Source organism: Branchiostoma lanceolatum, chromosome 14 (assembly GCF_035083965.1).
Source record: "Branchiostoma lanceolatum isolate klBraLanc5 chromosome 14, klBraLanc5.hap2, whole genome shotgun sequence".
Classification (NCBI taxonomy): Eukaryota; Metazoa; Chordata; class Leptocardii; order Amphioxiformes; family Branchiostomatidae; genus Branchiostoma; species Branchiostoma lanceolatum.
Window position 1 is genome coordinate 8691300 of NC_089735.1, and position 6619 is coordinate 8697918.

General features: G+C 40.3%; 1 long non-coding RNA gene across 1 annotated transcript; it reads left to right on the top strand.

The window, feature by feature from the left end:
• The first annotated feature begins 2572 nt into the window (after positions 1-2572).
• On the top strand, positions 2573-4255 carry LOC136448705 (uncharacterized). Its single transcript, XR_010757913.1, has 2 exons — positions 2573-3815; positions 3902-4255. It is a non-coding gene; the product is annotated as an uncharacterized lncRNA (long non-coding RNA).
• Positions 4256-6619: the final 2364 nt, after the last annotated feature.

A 6619-nucleotide genomic window follows, 5' to 3' on the forward strand; every position in this document is an offset into this window, starting at 1 on the left:
TAAGGCATGCTAAATTAGGTTAGTTCAAGATAAATTTGAGGTACCAAGTTTAATTACTAATTAAATGAAAGAATGTGCGAAGTGTTTATTTATCATCTCAGTTGAGAGTAACACGTTCTAGCGGCAACAGGTAGTTGCTAATTTGCTGTGCGCGTTGAACCTCAAATGCATCCCTCGCCTACGTTACCAGCTGGTTAGACGTGAAGTGCATTTTAACGACAGAACTAACTTTGGAATAAAACAGAGATCAGAATTTGAATAGTGACAAATTCAGGATAAAAAGCGTTGGGTAAGGTACGGTAATAGTGGTAGTGGTGCGTCTGCAATTTGTCTGAGATTTAAATAAAAGATAACATACGAATGTCTTTCAGCACCATGGAAATCCGCGTGATGCTAATTGCTGATGTAGTTATAACCAATCAACAGTCATCCTTCAAATTAGATGCTAATTGGTGAAATGATTATAACCAATCAACAGACGCCCTTCAAACGAAATCAGAAGCACAATAAATAATTGGACCGACAAAGCAGCCTCTTGTATTGATGTATGTATTTGTTGTGTTGACATAAATTCGTACCACACAATTACTGCAATTTCAATCAACAGCCAGTACTCCGTAATTGATCGTGCATGTCGTAATGGGGCTGCTTGTCGCATTGGTTGCAATCTTGACTTAGGATAACAAGAAATTTTTAGGCTAGATAAATGATGATTAGCGCTATGAATTGCAAATGAAAATTTGTCACACTAGCAAAAACAAGAAGAATACTGTGATAAATACAATTCTTTTAACGTTCGGTTACAGAATAGATATATATGTCTGTCTCATGCATGAAGGCTTAGAAATTTGTTAGAAGACTTTCTAGTTCTACGTGCGGTCAGTGTGGGTTTCTGTCATGCATTCCGAGATCATATCAGCAAGTTTCCAACCGGTAATGAGAGCATAGTTACCGGGCATGTCGCCCATTTCCGCACACGAGAATGGCAAGTGTGTAAGTGCAGTGCTTTGATCATCGTCATTAACAAATACCTTTTTGAGTTAACGTCGTTATGTCGCCGGACGTTCTGCCCCCCTCGTCACTGATGTCTAACGCACGTGGGGACGTGTAAATGCTCCATCATCTGCGTCACTGACTCGTTACTGACGCGTGAGACTCTGCAGGTTTCCTTATTTCATCGAAAGAAATGTTTCACAGTAGCAGTGTTTGAATCATAGTAATCATTTATAACACAAAACCATTGCTAGACGAAGGTGACACTTAGTCTCGTCTAGCCATACAGTACTATGAAATGAAATGAAACAAAATGAATTTGATACGTCGAGTTTTACTAAAACTTTGAACAGATGAAGGTATTCTTTTGTATGTTTCCATGTTTGCAGTACACACATTAACGTTATTATTGTCACTTCTATTTAGTATACCATTTAGCTGGCCATTCCCGTTGTAGGTACTTTTTGATGACACAAGTTACTGCATGGAATAATTCATTTTCTGGCCTTTTTACCAAAACTTCAGACCAACTCAAAATCATCGATTTGGAAACAAATACATCTCGTGTTCATGACCTTTGTGTTCGTTGTGAAAATGTCATAGGTGTAATATTTACGGAATATTTTTTTACTTAACGTTTTTTTTTCTTGATTCTATACACTTTAATTGCTCTTCTTTCAGATGCCGTGACCTGTAGGCGAGCCGATTCTGACGGGGGGAATTCCCAGCGGCAATTTTGAACGATTTTTAATAACCAGGCGGACGTTCTTCACCGGGGCGATGCCTGGATTTTCGCGCAAATTCGGCGCCAACTCAAGGTCCGTGAAATTCCTAAAGTCAACAAGAAAATTGATGGACACGGATATGGGAACTTATTATCCTTTGGCCTTTCCAATAGAAGTCAATCAAAGATGCTAGCTGCTGTGAGGACGCTTGCAGGCAGGATTGCTACATTTCACCGCATTGTTTAAATTGCAATATCACCACAACGCGGTCTCATTCAGGCGCCAGAAACCAGAATTGGACCAAAACACAGCTGTAGTTCATGCTTTGGTACCTTAAACAAATTGGAAGTTCTCCGATAGACACAGCATGTCGCCAAAACATCTTCTCTATATTACCAAAACAGACAGAAACTCCTCCAACTCTTCTGACTCCCTGTCTCCAGTACAAGAAACAACAACAATCATTCTGGACCAGGTACCAAAAACAAGGCCAAGGTTATCGTTCCAAATAATAAAAATCGGGACAAAGGTTACGTGAAGCGTGCCAGCACATCCAGTGGTTCTTTGCACGAATCACTCTTTGATGGAAAATATGTTTGGTGTTAGGGAAGTGTTTTAACCAAGAGGTCACGTAGGTGAGAGTCTGTGCTGTAACAGTACACTCAGGTCCACGGTGCAAGTAGAAGCGCACTCTGCCAAATATCCATACATGGAGTTAATGGAAAAGTTTAGCGTGTCCACTGGACTTGCCAGATCCAGCAAGGTGGCTTAAAAAAAATCTCCAAGCAAATCTATCGGTGACCCTTTTGCCTTGCCACCGATATATTTGCTTAGAGATCCTATTCGTGTTTTTTTTTCACCAGAAGACAACAGAGAATAATTCTGGAGTTTCTTAGACCGTTTGAAGCTGCAAAGTATACGTGTGTACTAGATTGTGAACTCAGGCAGTCCAAAGCAAGACATAATGTTTTCTAGAATCTTCAAGGTTGAATGGAAGTTGGTAAATGCTGCCTTCGTCGTCTGAAAAAAAAAACCTGCTGGGAGAGTTCGTTTTGCTTTCCAGTAATGCCACCACCACGAGGAGCTTTTAATGTATACATTGTCACCGACTATGTCATTTCCGGTTAGACCTCCGTTCAATCAAGCGAGAGGTCCCAGTACAGCACTCAATCACAAAACTACAACTTGCACTTCTCGGTGTACCGTCGGGCATCTACGCTTCCAACGAGGAACCCTTGACATTGATTGATGGACTTCCTAGAAAACGGTTGGAAAATTGGGTAAAGTGAGCGGGGAAAATATTAGAGTCCGTGTTCCCTAAGTGGCCCACTGGGCTCTCTCATCGGAATCAAATTAAGGTAACTGAGTGGATTTCCTCAATAACATGATGGACAGAACGTGGTTGTTTAGCATTCAAGATGTAGGACTTGCAAAGATGGGGGAGGCAGGGAGGGATTAGCGTGTTGACTACTGACGACGGATGGAGCTGGAAAGTACTGCACAGAAAGGGGAGGGATGGGACTAGTTTGGGAACAAAGTTAGATTTGAGATGATAAAGCTAGTAAGGAGGAATTAGTCTGATTGTTAATCTATAATTGCCAATGAAGATGACTACCCAAGGTATTGTTTTCCATACTCTCAAAAGACGATGATTGACAGCGATGTGTTCTAAGTTGATAGTCAGGGGGTTAAAATGAAGCAGAGGCCATGCTGAATGGATCCACGGGAGATATTACTAACTCAAAAGGGAGCCCCCTTGACTATATTCCCTGTCGTTGTTGCTAAGATTCACTAATCTGCTAGCGTTCATTGTTACACGTTGGCCGGAAATTATTTTCGTGTTGAGCTAATCCCACCTGTTTTTTTTGACAGTTTGGGGTTTTATAGCACAACATAAGGATTTTTCTCTTCTATGTGGAGGAAATTGTTGGATTATAACTTCATATTCGGTATGCCGTTAAGGGAATCGTCTGACAAGTTTAAAATGCGGAGACTACGATGCGATCATTGAAAGTTTACAACGACGTAGCTTGGACGGAGAGGAAAGAGGCGGTAGTGCATGCAGTCAAGATTTTAGACTACAAGCTGTAACTAGAGGTAAGAGTGAACTCTGAAAGAAAAAAAAGGAAGAAATACAAGTCTCAAAATTTTTACCTGTAATGATACTATTTCTGTTACTACAGCATTGCCTGGATGTAGTACCCCCTCCCCACAGATCAGGTCCCGGATGTAGTGCCCCCCTCCCCCCCACACACATGGAATTCCTCGGATGTAGCGAACATCTGCCGGTGCAGAAGGCCTGTGTGACAGTGATGGATGGAGTAGGAAGCGGGAGTCATGTCACAGGGATTGACTCACCATGCTGCAAGCATAATATCGTGATGAGAGAGATTTGTGAAACAACGTGGTTTCAAACAGATATGCCGACTAACCCACCGAGATTGATATGTTGATTAACTGAAACTTGTTAGGTCAAATCGTTTGTATGTCCAGGCCAATAAAGTCAGGATTTCCTGAGGTAAAAGATTTGACTTGAACCTAGCCTCTGTATCTTTATTGCCTCCATGAAAAATAGAGGTATTGTGAGCTCGTGTGTGTGTGTGTGTGTGTGTGTGTGTGTGTGTGTGTGTGTGTGTGTGTGTGTGTGTGTGTGTGCGTGTGTGTGTGTGTGTGTGCGTGTTTACGGATATTTGTGATCAGCACAACTTTAGAACCTATGACTGGGATTGTAGTTATACTTGGTATTTGGGTAGGTGTTGGGAAGAATGCAATGGTGGAGGCATTTTTATCATTCAAGTGATTTCTATGATAGGAAATTAATACATATAACTGTCACAATCAATGGGGAAATCGGGCAACTTTTGGACTAAATAGCATTAGCAAGGAATGAGCGGCACACGGCTTTTCAGACGTCAATTTAGGCAGAAAGAACACGTGACTCGGCGAGCATTGGATCAGAAGTTGAAGAAATTTCATGGGAAAGCAGATATTGAACTTTTAAAAAAATTGACAGCAGTTGTGTAAACATTATCTCATTAGGCAAACTAATCTTTGTAACAAGGGATGTGTATAAGATGAATACAAGTAAATAAACTGTTCAAAATCTCCTTACAGCAGCTAAAACTAGAGAAAAATACTTAAAAATACTATATTGATGTCCTTTAAATGAACAATAATGAACAATCATTCGCCATTTGATCAATATAAAAAAGACTTCAATTACCTACAGCAAGATATTACAGCGGATGCACAGTTAGTCAAAATTGAACAACTTTCGAATATACTTTAATAGAGGGGACCGGAACGTATTCTTCAAGCAGAATTTTTGGTCCAGGGCTAGTAGATATATTTCGGTCACTGCTAGCCCTCATGACCGAAACCTCTTCTTGGAGAATACAGAAAACGTCAAAAAGACCATTCCACCGTTGATCATTCAAACATCAATAATCTTACACCCTACCAGCTATACGAAACTAAGCTAAGTTGGCAGATGTACTACGCTTGACTAAATGTGTACATTGGAACGAGGGTGACAAAGCAGAGATAGATAATCGGATTAATGAGAGTAATAAGTGGCATTTTCGTCCCAGCATGACGTCATGTCACTATTTGGTGATCAGTCATCGTTGATGAGTACTTTCTTTTCTTTCCGTTTCCTGTCTTTTTATGCCAGGTGATGCCAACGTACAACAAGAAGATATGACAATAGTAAGAAGTATTTCGCCAACTGTGTACTTCGTATTTGACTTTTTTGGTCAGCCAAGATACAGATATCAATTTATTAATTACGATGAAAACTAAACTACGATAATAGCAATAATGTAAAGGTAAAAGAAATGCAAAGGGCGTCGAAAATCCAGTCATCCAATGTTCTTCTTAAACGTTTTCTTAGTGACGTAGTATCACATTGTATGAAGGACCAAGAAATGACGAGCTTCTAGCGACGCGCTGTAGTGTAAACAAAACATCAAAACTTGATATGAACATATGTTGTGTGCTGTAGCAGTTGCCAAGCATGTACGCCACAACACCATCGTTGATTTGTTTACTTTGCCATGGCAATGTCGCGTTTAAAGTTACCATCTCTAAAATAAGATGTTACACGCTGATAACGACTGGGCTATCTCTGTTTGTATCTGTAATACACACAACAATGAACAGTTGCTCCCCTGGATGCCTTTGTGGCCTGAGGACACCCTTTGTGTAGAGGGTCATCTCTACTGACCCATCCGTTAATGCAAATTACGCCATTGTTTGCTGCCGCGTATGGCCGCAAGCATGAATATAGGCTGTCAAGCAAGACATCGTGTATTGGAACAAGAAAGAGTTGGTAAAATACAATGTAAAGAAGCAGCAAGTTGAAACCTATTGGCATCTAGGGGGGCAGATCGTGAGGGGAATAGAATTTATACATTTCTGTGATATAAACAGAGTAAATGGCGCCACAGAATACCTATTTGTAAACATGCAAGGCATGTGTAGTTTCGTTATGAAAATGGCAACATATAGGCAGATATTGCACAAATCGTTTAGTCTTTTCCAATATCGTGAAATCTTGGGTTCACTGGCTGATTGTCTAACCATTGAATACTGTAATTTACTTTGTCTTCACGACAGCAAAATTTCACATGGACATTTTTACAGAACTTTAACTTCACGATGGTGGCAAGTGATTTACAGAACGGATCTGTGAAGGAATCATAAATAATCACAACAGGTTTTTCATGGTGATGATCGGTTCACGGTACAGAGGTGACCGTGAAGACAGTGAACAGAACGTTACAGTTAAACAAACAAGAAGTACAGTATCTAAAAATGCCATTGATTTATTTTGTTAGGATCTTGAGCAATTATAATGAGTTTTACTTCCGAAATGGATTTCAAAAATCCTTCAAACACTG